The sequence below is a fragment of the Dipodomys merriami genome, unplaced genomic scaffold (assembly GCF_024711535.1).
Source record: "Dipodomys merriami isolate MVZ:Mamm:240054 unplaced genomic scaffold, mDipMer1.0.p SCAF_10, whole genome shotgun sequence".
Classification (NCBI taxonomy): domain Eukaryota; kingdom Metazoa; phylum Chordata; class Mammalia; order Rodentia; family Heteromyidae; genus Dipodomys; species Dipodomys merriami.
Window position 1 is genome coordinate 42,733,821 of NW_027202271.1, and position 19,331 is coordinate 42,753,151.

Genomic DNA, 19,331 nt, shown 5'->3' on the forward strand with positions numbered 1-19,331 from the left:
ATACAGAAAAATATTGAACTAGAGTAGTATCATTAAAAGAAACTTTTGTTTTAGTTCTGATTTTAACAGTGCTGCATAGGAGTACAACAAAGGAACCAAAATCCTAATAGTCCTATATCCAATGATACTACGGTTTATTTTTCAGTCAATACCTTTTCTTTTGGCAAACACTTAAAGACTCTAAGTGCAAAGACTAACCATTTATTTAGGTTGACATTAGTTTCAGATTAAAAGTTTAGAATGAGTTCATTGCTTTTGAATATTAACATGTGGAAATATGACTTGGGGACTTTCCTAGTCCTAGGGCTAGGGCTATTGTGAAAAGTTATAGTGGGAAGTGTAGAGTAAGATTTGGCAAATGAGAATCTTTGGTACACATCCAGTCCATGCTTGTTTTGTAAGTAAAGTACACAGACACACCCATTTGTTTCTCTGAGGTTCATGGCTGCTTTCCTACTGCAACTTTAGAGCTGAGTAATTGTGACAGTGAATAACTGGCCCATGAGTTCTAAAATCTTTGTGATAGAGCTCTTCACATTATTAAAATGATTATTGGTGCCTGTAGAGACCAGTTTTCCAAATTATGTTCTATGGCACATTTTCAAATTTCGTTTGCCATAGATTGTTAATATTTCTGAAAAAGAGTCTCATGTTCAGAAGAGTTTGGGAAATGCTGGACTAACAGAATTTACCAAATTTCTTTATGGTTGAACACGATACAATTTAATATGAGCATTGATAATTGACAGGAAATTATAGCATATCATAAATTTATTTGATCCTAGAAACTTTTCACCAAGGAAGGTCTAATTAATATCATATAGTCTGGAAAAATCTTAAATGAGTGTTTGAAAGGCTTTGTCAAGCTGATAAAATGGCCTTGATTTGAGACAATGATACTTTAAGTCCAGGATGGTTGTGTGGAAAGCCTGTTTCCAAAGAGCAGAACACCATCTTCTGCTGGTGAATCTATTTCCTGGATTATTTTGGTTTCCGATTTCTGTAAAAGAAATTTTAGCCTGAAGTAAGATTCCCAAGAAATGAAAAGAGGAGGTAGACATATAAATCCTGAGGTGGTAACTGGGTTAAATGAAACATTCAGCTTTCTCCTTGCTTTGGGGTAGGATGTTTGGAATATTGTCTCCAGAGCTACTCTATGACTTCTGAGTACTGGGTATTCTTGCTTTTGTGAGAATTTTTATTCAAAAACATTTTATGAGTGCATTTGTATTATATATGTATATATGTATACATATATATATAGATAGATAGATATATTCATTTGTAATTGTTAACTTAAAAGATACTAGAATTAAAAATTGATACACTTCATGGTTCCCCTAAAATATTGCTGGCTCAAGGCATGGTACCTTCTATGCCTGTGAAATGAGTCAGCCATTAAGAATTGCCAAGGCCTAATATATTTCCTTTGAGACTGACGTCTTCTTGTGGCTCATATTCTTTGTTCTCTTCTACCTCAGATAATCAAAGCTCTTGCATGTATATACTATTGATTTAATATGATCTGTTTGAATGAACAAGTGGGTGATTAATGGTCAAGATTCTCAAATATCCCATTAGAGGAGGAAAAAAAAAGGAATAGCTGCAATAAAATACATACAAATGAATACAACTTACTAAAATTAGACCTAAGTTATAGAATGGGATGGGAAAAAAAAAACCTCTTGAATTTTTTCTCTGTTTTTTAGAATCAGGAATAAAACCCCATGCCTTATGCATGGTTGAGTATTAGACCACAGAGCCATATCATCAGCCCCTATGAAATTAAGTTTTTCAGTGCTGCCAATTATTTTGTAACTCCAGGGCTAAATTTATTAATTAATGAGAAAATGCAAATTAAAATTAGGAGGTAAAATAGGCATATTTTGACATGAAAATTCCATAATCAGTTATAAAATACATATTAGGTTTTAAAAATCTTGTGTTAATATTCCTAGGTAATTTAAAACTTAAATTTTCCCAAAGATGTTAATATGAAAGGACATGGTTACACATGACATATATGCTATCAAAGGAGTGGATATGGACCCCTTCTAAGTTCTTAAAACTCAATAAAAATTCTAGTAAGCCACATAACTCGATTTCTTCAAAATATAGGTGAGTCCTTGGAGAATATCTTTACCTGTCTTTTGTCATACTGTCTTTGAAAACAGTAATATCCTGACCACAATGTTTTTCTTTTACCAGGAATTTGGTCTTATCTAACATACAATTAGTAGAAAGGATCTGGTACATTTAGTATATCACATAGCCACACAAGAAAGATTTAAAAACAAGGTACAAAACAAATATGTAAACTGCTATCCATTTGCTATTAAACCAGGAATAAGAGTCACTATTTGATGTGATAGTAGTTTCTAACTGAATAAAAAAAAATCCTTACTATAAAGGGACCAGTCCCTTCTAAATTACAGATTTTTTAAATCATTTTCTCCAATGAAATAATATATAACTCAGGGAAAGGTCAGGCAGTATGTCTGAAATATGGAAATGGATACATGTGCTATGATTTTTCATCTTAAGTGTGGGAGGAAAAAGTGGAGAGACTGAAATTTGTTTAGTTTCCTCCACCAACTTCTCTCCTTTTTTTGAAGTCAGAGATGTTCTTTATTTAGAAGCAAAGAGCTGTGTAGGCTGCTGTTTCCCCATATCCTCATCCACTGTCTGCCATTTCCCTCCATACTGAACAAGGGAGAAAGGCATGTTTATCTACTGGAATAAATAAAACTGTAGAGAAGATTTTACTCAGTACTCCCCAAATGTTATTTCATAAGGGGGCCAGTCCAAGATAGAAAGCATATTTTTTATGTATTCTAGGAAAAGTATGGATATTGTTTTGATCTTTCACTTCAGGCATTTGTGTTGATTTTGAGTGTGGAAAATGGTTCAATACTGTTGGAATACTGTTCAACACTAGTGCATCTTTTTCTAGCAATGGAACCTTGGTCATAGAAGATTAAGAGAGAAGGTAGCTTTTGCCAGAGTCTAGGATATTTTAAAGAAGGAATTTCTCATACATGTAATTTTTGGACAGGCTTATCATCTCAACAGTCAGTCAACTTTACTGACTTCATTTAGTAAAATTTCAGGCGAATATGCTTTGAAACACTCAGAGATACTTGTTGAAATGCACTTTTTTATTTTTATTTTTTATTCTATTTTATTTCTTTTATTGTGAAAATACTGTACAGAGGGGTTACAATTAAATGGGCAAGATAATGAGTACATTTCTTATCAAGCATTATAACCTCCTCCTTTGTTTCCCCTTCCCATACCTTCGCATCCTCCCCCCACCCCTCCACCCAATCCTTGATGTGGGAAAAAACGATAAAATTTCAAGGCTCTGAGAGAGAAGCTGCCCTGAGTAGATCCTTGACTCTGTACTCAGTATTATCTGAGTTTTGTTTTTTTTTCCTCTTGAAGCAACAGCTTATGTTTTGTCATGGAAGAAGTGAGAATAATTAGAATATGTCCTAGATTAGATATCAGGTGTTGGAATACAGATGTCAGTTCTGGCAGACATTATTTTTTGATATCATGTATAATACAAAGGTTATGGTTTACAATATCTGTCTTCCCTATTTCCTGGTTGCTTTGTCTGACATCTCTACCTATCAATCTAAAGCAGAACTGGGGCAAAACACCATTTCAAAGGTCAATCTACAGTGAGATAGGAGAACCAATTTCTAGGAAAGCATAAAGTCCTCCTTGGGGAAGGACTGTGTCTGAATGATTGAGCTGAGTCTATGCAAAACTTTCCACTTACTTTCTTTCCTATCTTGGATTTGATTACCTTGGAGGCCCAGATCTTTAACATTCAATTAGAACCAATTTTGAATTGACTTTGGAGTCTCCAGAATATGGTTTGGCTGCAGGGAATGTAGCTGACCTATGGAGCATCTCAGGAGAAAGGGACCTTGTCCTTGGTGGCCTAGTTCTTATGGTCTGGGGTATTTTCAGAATAGTGAACACAGCTAATTATGATTTTAAATTATTGTGTGCTTTTGGCTTGAAATATTAGAAAAGATAACAAAATTGTTAAAGATCTGAAAAAGAAATTATAGGCTACAAAACAGAAAACAATATCAAACATAAAACACCTTTCAAATACAGATCATAAGTTTTTTGAAGCTTAATGAAAATATTATATTAAGATGAGATAATACATTTGGCATGAAAGTATGGGACCTATAGAAAATCTTACTGTGGGGGCTGGGAAGGTGACTCAGTGGTAGAGTGCTTGCCTTGCATGCCTGAGGCCCTGGGTTCGATTCCTCAGCACCATGTAAGCAAAAAGAAAAAAGCTGGAAGTGGTGCTGTGGCTCAAGTGGTAGAGCGCTGGCCTTGAGCTGAAGAGCTGAGGGACAGTGGCCAGGCCCAGAGTTCAGGCCCCACGACCAGATCCCTCCTCCCCCACCAAAAAAAAACAGAAAATCTTACTGTGGATTGGTGACAGGCATATTGAGGGAAAGCACTAGATTCTTAAGAGTAACTAATGAGTATCTTAAAATTTCTACCATTGTTACACTAGGTGTGAAGACTTGCTGAACTTCCCTTTTTTACTAAGTAGATTGGTCTGTGTGACCTTAGGGAAGAATTTTAGCAAAATACTGATTCTAATCCTGGTAGCAGTCTTTTGGGCTCTCAACAACTCTATGTGTGGGCTTTCCCATTCCCTCTTTTAAAACTTGCAATTAACCCTGGTAAGAAGCCTTTTTATTGAAGTTTAGTTGAGGGACCCATAATTTAAATGTACATGGGGAACAACAGAGACAGAAACTAGGAGTTTTGCCAGACACCTGGGAATAGCTCTATATTATCACAGAAACTTCAAGTTGGAAGGGGCTTTAGGAATCTTTCCACTCAGCCTCTGTGTTTTAATGATGAAGAAAGGTACAAGAAGAAAGGTACAAATGGGAAGTAACTGGCTCAACATCTTCCTAATGCAGGTCATGGACATTTTCTCTTACTCCATGCTGAGACAAGAATAATAAACCTACTTAGATATTGTTTTTCTTTTCAAAACAGTGATTCAGAGAAAATTGGATAAAATATACAAGAGACAAGAAGATATCGGAGTTATCCTGGGTCGACAGTTTACATACTGTTTATTTATTTTATGTGTAAATATAGAACCTATAGTTCTATATTATAGCCTGCTGTTTAATAATGATACTTGATCATAAAATCTCCCCAGCCACAGGATGTCAGTGGCTCATGCCTGTAATCCTAGCTACTCAGGAGGCTGAGATCTGAGAACTGTGGTGCAAAGCTAGCCAGGGCAGGAAAGTCTGTGAAACTCTTATCGCCAATAAACTGCCAGAAAACTGGAAGTGGTGCTGTGGCTAAAACTGGTGGAGTGCTAGCCTTGAGCTGAAGAGTTCAGGGACAGTGCCCAGGCCCAGAGTTCAAATCCCATGACCACTCCCTACCCCCCCCCCCAAAAAAAAAAATCTCCCCAGCCATCCTAGGTTAGGTTGATGAAGTCTCTATTTATTACAGAAAAGCAGGGATTCATTTTATTTTTTGTACAGGATTCTTCAAGGTGAGCAAACTCCATTCATATGAACTCCCTCCCATAAATAAAAATTTTGCTTTATATGATATTGCCTTGTGTAGTTGTCCTAAATTTAACTTTAAAATTTTAGTTTTCCAATAATAAAAGTGAAGACTGTATATATCCTTAAAATTTATCTTGAAGATAGAGCAGTTGGTAATATGTATTTTAATTTTATGAGTCTCAGTGCAAGATTTCAATATGTGGCATTCAGTTAACCTGTCCTCAAGCCATTTCACAAGTTAAGAAGTTGGTAAACTAATGCTTGGTTGGATGATTTGTTCTAAGGGTTCCATACTTTTCCCATTAAGCTTTACATTGACTTGAATGTCACAGTTCTGCTTTCTCTTAGGTCTTTTGATTTCAGTGAAGGAAAGCTTGGAAATTCTTTTCGGGGATATTTTGCTTTTAAGCCCCTTCTGCTATTTAGGCAAGGGAAATGCAATTCAGTAGTGGCAGAAATAACTCAGGGCAAATCTGCAGTCTGCTCCAGAGATTGCCTTTAGATTCCTGAGCAAAGCATAAAGGAATAGACTTCATAATAGGCAGCATGGTTTCTCTAAAAAAAGAGCAGCAAAAAGCCCAGGTTATCTCTTACAGTCTAGAAGATAATAATTTAACCAAGATAAAAAGCAGAAGTGGTTGGTTATTTATCTACAACTGCTATTACTTTTGCACGAGGACATGATTTTCAACTGAGACCAAGCTTGTTTCAGAGAACTTTCTGATTTTGTTCCCCCATGGAATGTAAGGAAAGGACTGTTTTAGTCAACGTAGTGACTCTTTCTTTTCTTTTACAACAAGTAGCAGAGCAAAAGCCCCACCCCACTTGTTTTTATGCTCTTATCTCAACTTACCTTTGCTTTTAAGGCACAGTCAATAACAGAGTTGTCTTCTTTTTTGTGCTTCTAAAAAAAAAATCAAACGTTTCCCAAGTTTCTAGGAACCAAGTTTAAATTTATTTCATAAACAATAGAACTAATAAAATCACTGCTCTCGAGGCTTAGGACTCTGAAAAAATGCTTTCCTCTCTCTTTGTGACCTCAGTGTCAATCTCCTCATTCAAAATATGTGAATAACAAAAATATTTCTTTAAAAGATTATTGAGGTGATTAAACAACATAATATATATCTGATGAAGAATATGTTAGTTTCCTGTCTCTACAAATCAAACAATTTTACTCGTGATGTTTGTGTTGATTTAACACAGCATTGGATTATACATCATTTTACTTTTTCTTTCTCTTTATTTTATGCCCATTCTTGAGTAAGTCTTTTTTTTTTTTTTAAGTTCACAGTTATCACGTCAGTTTTTTATATTTCCTTTTATTCCCATGCAGTGGGAAAATAAACCCTAAAAATTCCACGAGATTTATTTATAAAGTAGTAAAGGAAAGTTATATCCAATAAAATGGTAAATTGAAGAGACTTTCTTAAATTGCTTACCATCAAAATGATTTGATAGAAGGAGAGTATTGAAGCAATCAATCTTTGAACCTGCCTTATGCATACTACATTGGACCTACCTAGAAGTATTTGATTCATAATCTGAGCAAGAGATTTCAGTCAGTTCTTTTCAGTAGTTTGCTGATTTCCCTGGAACATTTACTGCTCTCTTGAGAGCAAGCAGGCTCCTATGGTAACCAGCCAACTAAATGGTTGCCAGGAAAGGTACATAAAACAAAACCAAAACAAGGCAGACAGGAAGACAGGGGCTTCCCCAGTGGTTGCTCTGAGAGATGGTAGAGGAAACATGAGAACACAATTGTGAGATAGATTAGGGCAATGTTTTAATATTGATAGTGTCATAGAAAATATGTGTATTAGTATGTGGCAAAAGTTGCATCCACTTTCCCCTTTGAGCAGCTTGCTTTGATTATGTAAGCACAAACTTGTATGCTACTGTTAAACAAATAGAATCTATTGAGAACACACTGTATCCAAGAATTTTTACATTTTTCAAGGTATTTATAGCCACATTGAAAGCATTTTTTTTGCTTTTACAGGTTCTCCTGACCTAAATTTAATTCTTGATGACCGACTAAGTCCCTCAGTTACATGGTGCAAAGTAATCTCTTTTAGAGCTCTCAGAACATTTGTCTTTATTAAATTTGTGATCTTAATACTTAATGTTTTATGCTTACTTTCTCTGTGGGTTTATAAAATGAGGTAAGGAGAGGCTTTGTATATTGGCTTATCCCAGGAGCCTAGCACAGTACTTAGCACATAATGATTGCTTAGCATATTATATAGCACATAGTGATAGACACCTGTGGAATGGTAGACATTCAACAAGTCCATGACTCAAGGAAATGACTTTTGCTGGTTTGCATAGCTGAAACCACATCCAGAGGCCTTTTCATTAAAAAGTCTGACTAGGGGCTTGTTTTTGCAAAAAATTCAGAGTATAAAGACATTCATACTTCAGGATATTAATAAAAATTTAGTAATCTAAGAGAAAGAAATATTATTTTCCTCCAGTTTAAAGATGCAGACAAAAGTTCAGAGGTTTACTATTCTATAATAATAAATAGGTAGATGGTGATTATCACAATAATGGCTTACAACAATATGGCAGGACTGGTTTGAGTTCTAGCCACATACTCTTTTATTTATATTGTCAAGGTGATGTACAGAGGGTTTACAATTACATAAGTAAGGTAATAAGTACATTTCTTGTCAAACTTGTTACCCCTTCCATCATTATTCTCATACTTTCCCTCTCCTTCCCCACCCCCCACAAGTTGTACAGATCATTTCCAAACATATTGTGTTGTGAATATCACTGTCACATTGGTTGCCCCCTTGTCTTTTGTCTCACCATTCTGTTGTTCCCCTTCTCTTCCCTGATTCAGATAAACATATATACAATACCAGGGTACTTAAAATCAAATAGAGTGACAACAGGGGATATACCAAAAGGGGAAGAACATACAAAAGAAACAAGAAATTACGTAGTACTTTAAAAACAACAACACAACAAACTTCTTATGTCCATGTCTTAGAGTTCATTTCACTTAGCATCATCTTATATGGTTATATGTACATAGTTATTGAGTTATAATGTTCATCTGCTACGATTATCCTAGACATATACTATTTATTGCAAATAAGGGAAACCATAGGACCTATGTTTCTCTGGGTCTGGCTTACTTCACTTAATAGGATTTTTTCCCCAAGTCTCTCCATTTCTTTACAAATGGAGCAATGTCATTTCTGATGGAAGCATAGAATTCATATATATATATATGTATATATATGTATATATATACATATATATATATAATATTTTCTTGATCCATTCCTCTACTGTAGGGCATCTGGGTTGGTTCTATATCTTAGCTATGGTGAATAATGGTGAATGGTGAATAAAATGCTGCAATCAACATAGTTGTGCTGGTCATTTGGGCAAATACCCAGAAGTGGGATTGCTGGGTCATAGGGGAACTCTGTGTGTAGTCTTTTGAGGAACCTCCACTCTGCTTTCCAGAGTGGTTGAACAAGTTTGCACTCCCACCAACAGGGCAGTAGTGTTCTCTTTTGGCCACATCCCCTCCAGAATCTGTTGTTATTAGATTTATTGATTATAGCCATTCCAACTGGGGTGAGGTAGAATCTCAATTACAAAGCCATAGTAATCAAAACAGTTTGGTACTGGCACAAGAACAGACCTGAGGATCAGTGGAATAGGACAGAAGACCTAGAAATGAACCCACAGACCTATAGCCACCCAATCTTTGATAAGGGAGCCAAAAAAAAATAGAATGCCAGCTTCTTCAGTAAATGGTGCTGACAAAATTGGTTAAACACCTGTAGAAAACTAAAGCTAGATCCTTACATATCACCCTGCACCAGAATCAACTCCTAATGGATCAAAAACTTCGAATCAAAGCAGACACCCTGAAAAGATGTCTGTAAGGAATAGGAGAAACTCTAGGGCTCCTTAGCACAGGCAAACATTTTCTTAATAGTGATCCAGAAACATAACAAATCAAAGAAAGGTTGCATGAAACCGCACAGCTTCTGCATGGCAAAGGACATAGCTAGCAAGATCAATAGAAAACCCACAGATTGGAAGAAGATCTTCACTAACTATACAACACACAGGGGCCTCATATCTAACATATACTTAAAACTCAAAAAATTAAGTCCCCCAACAACAAATCCTCAAAGAAACAACTGCCTGATTAATAAATAAATGGGCTAACGACTTAAAGAGAGACTTCTCTGAAGAGGAAATAAGAATGGCCAATAGACACATGAAGAAATGATCAATGTCTTTGGCCATAAAAGAAATGTAAATCAAAACAACATTGAGATTCCACTGCATACTCTTTATACAAAATGTCCCCAGATTTAACTAATAAATGAATTTATTATATTTAACTAATAAAAGAATATAAAATGTCTGTAGGCTTCTGCCATATTATTTAACTAATACATTTAACTAATAAAAGAATATAAAAATGTATGTAGGCTTCTGCCATATTATTTTGCATTGATCAGTTTGTTGTACTTGACAATGAGCTCTTTGAGGGAAGTAATTTATCTTTCCTCTATATTTTCAGTTTAGATCCTAGTACTTTCATAACTATTCTATAAATGCATGTTAAATGAATCATGAGACCGTCAACATTAAGGATTGGTGTTGGCTAGTGTTTTTCTTCTTCTGACTGTGTATGACTCTTCATGTTAGACAATGTTGTGGAAACAACCATAAAATTTTAGGTTCTTTCCGATTATTGGTGCCAGGGAAAGGTTTGCTTATCACTGTTACATAGACAGTAAGGACGAAGGAGACTTCCATCTAGTGATGCTGTCATCTAGTCACCAGGCTTTATGGTTCACCAGTGCAGGTGGTTAGAAAGAGCCATGAACTCCTTGGTCCAAAGTGTCATTCAGTCTCATTTGGCCAAGAATCATCTCAGGAGTACTCTAACCCTAAAGAGGCATATAAATGGAACCCTATGTTTAATTAAAACAAAAAAAATAGATATTAGCAAATGGAAATAATGCCTACCACGCAACCTCTTCTATGACTTTATGTTTTATAAAAGGAGAGAGACTGGTGGGAGACAGGAGGGAGGGAAAGGAGGGAATGAGATAAGAATAGAGAATATGATGGTTTGTTTGAGGAAGGGAATCATTAAGATTTCCTAGATCATCCTTCATATATTAGGTATAGAAGTAAAAAGTTTGCTGCTTCAACTTCAGGTAGGTCTAGCAAAGAAATGAAATGACATGAAATTAAATGAAATAAGCAGCAAAGTTGTCTCTCATGCTAGAGCAATGAAATTACTCTCTCTGGCATCATTTTTACTAAAATTCCTTACTATAGTCCTTCCCTGTTGGGGTTAAAAACTGCAAAGGAAGAGTTGAATGTTTTATTTATGATTGTATCTTCAGAATCTGCAAGTACTGGGCACATCATCAGTGTTCAATGAGTAAATGCTCATTGACAGCTTCATAGGGACAACTCAGGAAGATGAGCTACTTTTAATTAATAGGTTCATTTCCCATGGTGAGCCTGTTGGGGACTTGAAGAAATTCCAATGTTACCATTTATCTGATTAGTTTTGTTGTAGGCAAGTTAAGTAGGGAGGCTGTTTTTCCATCTTTGGGTTGGGCTTTGGCAAGATCTGCTCTGTCATTTTCTTCCTAGTCAGTAGTTTGAAAGTCCCAGCAGTATAGTTAATGGCTTGCAGTCAATTAGTTATAAATTTATTTTTAATCTTTAGCAAATGTCCCTTGTGAACAAGCACAGGATGTATCATAATTATGATCAGCTACTATCTCTTCAACTCCTTTGTGTGTTTGGCAAATTACTTTGCAAAATAGACAAGATATGGTTCTGGTCTAAAGGATCTGATAGAGCAAATTGGATTGCTAACTTTTTGTTGTATTTGAAAACTATTTTAAGTGGAAGTATGATTTTCTAATTTTTTGATAAAATAGTTCATGGAAGATTAGGGCTTTAAGGAAGGTTACAAAAGAGGAACTATGACATAACATACAAATTCAAAAAAGAGCTCTTTGATCATTGCATTAATATAATAGGTAATAAACCAGATGATTATCAGGTGGTAATGATACTTTATTGAAAAGTTTGAAATAAGATAGTAACATACTGGTAGTTTTTAATCTACACAGCTATTAATTGCTTTAGAATAGATGTCAGAATATATTTAATAGCCAATTTATTATTCTGAGGTTATGTGATCTCTTAGGAAATAATGAAAAAGAATATTATTGATGTTTGTTCATAAGCCCTTCCTGTATTCCCCAGTTAGGAACAAATATCCATCTAATTGCAAATAAACCTTGAAAACATACTTCTGCTTGATTGAAAGATAATGTGCCTGGGGAATTTACTTCTTTCTGTGAATAGACATTATCCAGTTTAAACTTTTAAGAGAAAACATTTACTCTAGCTCATTTCTAATTTTTGAATAGAGAATTGTTTTACCGTCCTTTAGGGTATCTCTGGTTATTGTGTATGCAGTGCCTGATGTGAACTATGTCTGAATATCATTATGATATATCTGCTGGCTCTGCTGGCAAGTGCAGATCAGAACTGTCAGATCTAAGCCTTACTGCATACATGCCATGAAGAATTGCCAGTTAGTCATGAGGTTTGCTCCATGGGTAGTTTTAAGTTCCAGAAAAGCCATGAAGGTAGGACAAGACAGACTTAGTGCAAAGCTCTAGTAAAAGATGAAAAAGCCAAATATAGCTGTTTCTCCCTTCTCAAGGGCATACCAAAAAAAATGAGACTCACCAGAATCTTTGTGTGTGTGTGTGTGTGTGTGTGTGTGTGTGCATACCAAAAAAATGAGACTCACCAGAATCTGTATGTGTGTGTGTGTGTGTGTGCGTGTGTGTGCATACCAAAAAAATGAGACTCACCAGACTCACCAGAATCTGTGTGTGTGTGTGTGTGTGTGTGTGTGTGTGTGTGTGTGTGTGTGTGTGTGTGTGTGTGTGTGTGTGTGTGTATGTGTGTGTGCTGGTCCTGTGGCTTCAACTTGGGACCAAAGCACTGTCCCTGAGCTTTTTTTGTTCATGGATAGTGCTCTACCACTTGAGCCACAGCTCTACTTACAGCTTTTGGGTGGTTAATTGGAGAGAAGTGTCTCATGGACTTTCCTGCCAAGATTGGCTTTAAAGTGCAATCCTCAGATCTCAGCCTCCTGAGAAGCCAGGATTACAGACATGAGCTGTCAGCTTTTATTTTTCCATCTTTAAATCAGAATCTTTGAGGTATACTTTTTAGTGTTCAGCTGTGTTGAAATTTGCTATAGAACATAGCATTCTGTTCTTTCATAAATGTGATTTTAAAAAGAGAGGAAAAGATCTTTTTAGAAAGAAAAAAGAACACAAGGGTAAATGTGTATGAATGTGAGCACTCATTGATGTTTTCCTCAATATTAGATTTCTGATGGCTGAAGCCATTCACTCTGTTTGAGGGGACAGTGTCTTTGCTCTGAGGTCACTCTCTCTATCTTGTAAATGTGGGATCTTTCCCATTAGACTCTTTTTCTTCACCCTTAGGTAGCTACCTGAAACCACAAACCAGGACGCTTGGGCAGTAGACAGAGTAAGGGTCAGGCCTGATAAAGTGGACACAAATATTTCCTCACCATATGATTTTTAGATTAGTCCACTAGGATCTCAGATTTCATTTTCCATCTGTAAAATAGAAACAAAATAGATTCCTTGTAGATTTATTTTTGTGGAAATTAAATTAGACAACATATGAACTATTTCTAGTCAAATGACTCAAACATCAGATCTTGATATCATCTGATCAATTATGAGCTATATTTGTTATTTAGTCATCCATTTAACTGTGAATTGAACCACTGTTATTTTCTGAGGGTCAGCTAGTCATGGACCTTATCCATAGTGAATTAGAGAATCATGAAGGTAAATGACAGGTAGGTAAACAGTAATTACAATTCAGTGTAAGGTACTAGGTTTACAAGTAAAACAAGTTTCCATTTGTAAGTAGCATGGTGCAGAAGATTGATAACAATTTACTCCTCTAGCCAAGTGACACATAGAAGGCAATACTTATTGTAATTTTAATACATTCATTTACAATTCACGGTACATTTTTTCCCCTCAAAAGAAGTTCAGGTAAAATACTACACAAGAATAAATCTCCTCAGGAACTCTTATCCTGAGCTAGTGTATTATTGGTGCTAAGAGAAAAGTATTGGTGATGACCATGATGATGATGATTATTATGATGGTTATGATGATGATGGTGATGATGATGATGATGATGATGATGATTATGAGGAGGAGGAAGAGTTAGAGGAGGAGGAGGAGGAGGAAGAAGAGGAGGAGGAGGAGGAGGAGGAGGAGGAGCAGGAGGAGGAGGAGGAGGAAGAGGAAAAAAGTACCTTGAAACAGTGCTATTGATGATGCAATGCCAACAATGTTTTATTGAGACTTTGTGCTATTAAAATCAATTTGAGGCCAACTCAAGTATTCTGTGTATCTGTAAACTCAATTGCAGAAAACAGTTATGTTTCCTTTTCAGTATATTGTTTTATAGATTATAAATTAAATTTATGAAAGAGAACCAATGTTAACATGTATTTAAGAGTCTCATAAATATTTTATATGTATAAACATATATGTTTTGGGGACCTTAGGAAATGGTTTCTGTGCTCTCAGTGTACTTCTTTAAAAGGAATAGGCTGGGTGATCCTGTTGAGCCTCCTGCCTGTGGCTGACTCTCAGGGCATTTGTTATATCACTAGCTCCCAGTTCTTTGCATGTAGGCAGCAGAGATGTTATGAGGCCTACTGAGAGCCCCGAAGTGATGTGAAAATCTTGCTTATACTAACTGTATCCTCTGCAGCTTCTTTTTCTTCCTCCTCCTCCTCCCCCTCATACCCTACTTCTTCCTCTTTTTGCTCATTCTCCTTTTTCTTACTTCTTTCTCTTCCTTGTTCTTTACCTCCTCTTCCCCATTACTCTCTTCTGTTCCTTTTATTTTTCCTTCCTTTTAAAGACAGGGTCAGTCTTGCTATCTTGCCTAAGCTGATCTCAACCTCTTAAGCTCAACAATCCTGCCTCAGCTACCTGAGTAGCCTGAAATCCAGGCATGTATCGCTATGTAACATAAATTATGTACCACTGTGTAACATAAATTATGAAGTTTTTTTGGGCTAAATTTTGTTTTCAGGATATGTTATTCTCAAAGGTTACTGCTACTTGTCTTTTCTTTTGTTGGTTAATACAATTTTGCAGAAAATATCTGTGTTTTTAGGAAGGGTGAAGGTTAATTTTATGTTAGATTGCATTTTCAGGTACATATACCTGAATTATTATTATTATTACTATTATTATTATTATTCTATTATTTGTCAGTCTGAGGCTTGAACTGTGGGCCTGAGTACTGCCTCTCAGCTCTTCAGCTCAAGGCTAGTGCTCTACCATTTGAGCCACAGTGCCACTTCCGTTTTTCTGGTAGTTTATTGGAGATAAGAGTTTCACAGGCTTTCCTACCTGGACTGGCTTTGAACTGTGATCCTAAAATCTCAGCCTCCTGAGTAACTAGGATTATAGATGTGAGCTCCCAGATTCTGAAAATTTTTATATATGTATCAGACCTGGGAAGTTAGAAGACACATAGCTAAGACAATATATATCAAAGTGTAGTCTAACATTTTTTTTTTAACTTCTGCAAATGTCAAACATGTAAAAGTTGAATGACTTGTATGTTGACCCTCTGTTACCTATCATGTAACATCAAAAAGCTTCACTTAATGATGAATTTTTGTCTGACTCTACCTCCCTTTCCGTATGGTTTTATATATACCTATTAACTATGCGTCTCTAAATGATAAGCACTCTTTTGAATTTAAAAATTATAATCACACCACAATTATTAATGCAAAAGTTGACATAATTTCCATTATAAATATTCATATTGAAAAAGTCATCAAAGTTCTAATCAACTTGACAATTTTTAAGTTTTTTTAAAAAGAGAAACAAGTCAAGTCTACACAACATGATCAGTTGGTTTGTCATTTACATTTTTTTCCAAATTACTGTTTTTCCTCCATCTTTATTTTGCCTCCTTCTGAGTCATATAACAAAGTGGATTGTCATGTAGTGCAACCATGTGGGTAGAGTAACAGGTTTCCATATACTTCCTGCTTCTTGCAAGTTGATAATTACATACATAAGCTTCATCAAATCTGTGTTCGATTTTTCTTTTAGGCATGTCTCCTTCATAGCTGTGCTATGTGTTTCCATAAGGTTGGCTCTCCTTTTTGATGATGTCAACACATATTGAAACTTATTAATGAGCCATTAGTAATACATACACAGTTTTTACCAATTAGCGCTTTTCATTTAATGATGTATCATTCCTTCAGTGGTCCATTTCTTTTGTGGCTCATGTGACTTTTTCTCCCTCTCTAAGTATGCATTTTGGCATTGAAGAAGGTTTGCCTTTCTGTTTTAATAGTTGTCTTTATATTAACGTTTTTTAAAGTATACATTCTTTTGTATTCCCTGCCTTGGTTTACCTCCTCTATGAGAAATATTAGTATTAGCTATAATTTTAAAGGAATTTAATCAATATTAAATACTTTGATTAAATATTATTTAATAACTATAAGGTAATCAGAAATCTTATTCTACTTCTCAAATGACTTCCTGATTCTCCCACTTTTAGGAATTGTTCTATAGATTATCAAACATTAATTATATGCTATGTTTTTCAGTTAAAACCTTCCTGTTACAAGACTATAAATATGTATGATTTGTCCTTTTGTTCTTGGATTTGGGGATACTTTGTCATTTAATTTTGTTGCAGACATTTGATGTCTCAATTATTTTAATTTCAAGGAATATTTATTTAAGGAGACTTAAAAATTATGCCACTACCAATAGCTTCTCAAAATTGTTTGATTGGTGAGTGGTTTACTCTTACCTCTTTATTTTATGTAAGTTTTATTATTCTTAGTGTATGCTTTTTTTCAGGATACTTTGTTTTGTAAGAATGCATTACATCAGAAATTACTGCAGTGATAGCATTTTATATCCAAAATTAAACACATTATTTTGGAAGAAATAACAACAAAGTACATAAATAAATATTATTTGTGTATTGTTTTCAGTTTGGATCCCCAGAGAATGATGTATTCTTTGGATGAAAAAACATTAAGTGTGTAATTAGAAATAAGAAGGAAAGGAAAAAAAAAGAGGAAAAGAAAAAAATGTAACAGTATACAAATAACCCTCATGACTTTAAACTTTGGATAATTTATCAGTTCTTAATAGAGTAATAAAGTACTGGATTTTGTAATTAGTGCCAATAATGAGATGTCTTCTATTAAACAAATACCTTATTTTAGAAGAAAAGTAAAACATCAACTCTTAGGAATCATTATGCAATAACAAGGAGAGCAATAAATTTTTATAGCACTTGGATTAAGTCCAGTGAGTTTCTGGATTGTGAAAAGTTTAGTAAAATTGAATAAATGGATGATATGTAACAACATTTAAATGAGAATGAGGAGGATGAGGAGACAAAGATAACATTTGTTGCTCTCTCTCTCTCTCTCTCTTTCTCTCTCTCTCTCTCTATATATATATTAGAAATTCTAATGATGTTTACCTTAAATTGTGATATTATACCCCTTATTGGCATAGGTACAACACCATAAAGAAGTAGACATTTAGTACAAAAATATAAAGAATCCTTTCTGGTCTCTGGACTTAAAGAGAACATGGATGATTTTGTTGATACTATTTTCTTTTTTCTTTTTGTTGGTCGTGGGGTTGAACTGTGGGCCTGGGTGCTGTCTCCCTCAGCTCTTCAGCTCAAGGCTAGTGCTCTACCACTTTAGCCATTGGTCCACTGAGTGGTTTTTTGGAGACAACAGTCTCATGGACTTTTCTGCCCTGGGCTGGCTTTGAACCGCCATCCTTAGATCTTAGCCTCCTGAGTAGCTAGGAATATAGGCATGAACCACCGTGTCAAGCTGAACACTATTTTCTAATAATCCTCTAATAACTGCCATGTATAAGTCCTTACCATAGAAGCTAGGAGTTAGGCAGTCTTATATTTAGGTCTCTCATTTGACTCTAAGATACACAGATGTAGGCAGTAGTGCACAGACAAGTAAAGTGACTTGTCTTGGGGGGGGTTAAGGTTAACCTCGGTGAGCCTGACTCCTGTACTGTGTCCTGAGCCTATGAAAACATCTTCTAGAAACAGTAGTTGGATGTGGGAAGGTAAGGCTTTTAAAAGGAGTCTATTTCTGTCCAGGCTAAGTTCCTTTTAGAAAGCCTGGGAAAGTGTATTCAAGGTGAAAAATGCAGTTCTTGCCCAAGGATATCACAGTCCCTATTTAGCTGCAGGTCAGTAGAGGATCCACTGTTGCTCAACTGGCTCAGTTTAATGAGCCATACAATGTACCAGATTCCAGGGACAAAATAACCAATGAGATACCTCTCTTTCCTTGTGTCCAGTGGAAGGCAGGATACATAAACAGATGATTGCAAAACAAAATGACAGCTCAATTCTGGAGAACTGAAGATGATCATTTTCAATTTACAAAGCCAAGATGTGAAGAGTTGCTGAGTGGTAGGAGGTTTTGTAAAGGCAATCAACTCCTTCTAGTTGGTTTGAGACTTGCTTAATTTTAGAATTGAAAGGTTCATGTTCCATGAAAGGCCCTAGCAAATAAAAATGACTGACTATAGAGCTTTATAGTATTACTGCTTTTCTATTAAGGTACTAATCAATTCAAACTTGATTTGCTTCCCTATTCAAGTTGGGAGTTCAATGAGTTTGTTTTGCTTTCTTGTCTAGTAGAAATCCATGAGGTTATTTAGGACTTTACACACTCAAGGGTAAACCAGAGGCAACCCAATCTGGGTCTAATCCAGATAACAGGTGAACACAGATTACTCGTGAGGAAGCTAGAATGAGGAACTTTGTTAGATAGGCTCTTAGTTCAAAAATCAACTGGCAAGATTTCAATAGCATCATTACTACAACAGTTCTGCGTGTATGCAGTGTTGTGCTACCTTATCCAAGGTTACAAAGTTTAATGTAGCATTTATAGTTGATGGGCCTGGGGCTTATCATAAGCTTCAGCAAGGGCACTGAGGGCACTCTTTTTATTATTTTGAAACTTATGGTGTTCCTTTACCATTTTATGACAAGCCTTGTTGAAATGTATTCAACAAGAGCTTAGAGAATTGCCTTTTAAAATATTCTATTATATAATTGAAATTGTCATTATTTCTCATTTTCTCCCTACCTTGCAACTCATTTCATTCCTTCTTTTCATCCTTTCTTATCTTGTTTTCCTCAGATCTTCTTTTCACCTATTTTAACATTGCTTTTATTCTTCCAACTATCTTCTCTTCCCTCTTTTCTTTATTCTTCCCACCTTGAGGGTAGTTCTTCTCTTCTTGAAGGAATAAGAGATTCCTTTCTGGTGGGACACTCATTTCCTGTCATATGCATTTACTAAACACAAGGTGACTTGTTGAGAACTCAGGGAGAGCTTTGTTTCCATTTCAGCAGCAAGCAGTCTCCCTAAATATCTCAGAAAGAAAGAACAGGTATGCTTCCTTGCCCTTTTAAAGAATGTGTATGTCTTTTATGTTCCATGGGCTGGCCACTTCCTCAGGGTCCTAAAGTTCCAATGTAAGATGAGCTCTGTTGTGTGTGTGAAACTACAAGGGAGGAGTTCATGCGAAGGGGAAATGA

The 19,331-nt window shown here is 35.6% G+C and overlaps 1 long non-coding RNA gene across 3 annotated transcripts in view; it reads left to right on the forward strand.

Annotated features, from left to right (window-relative positions):
- LOC138837967 (uncharacterized) overlaps positions 1-19,331 on the forward strand; it is a 304,135-nt gene that overhangs the window by 193,450 nt on the left and 91,354 nt on the right. The window lies entirely within an intron of this gene.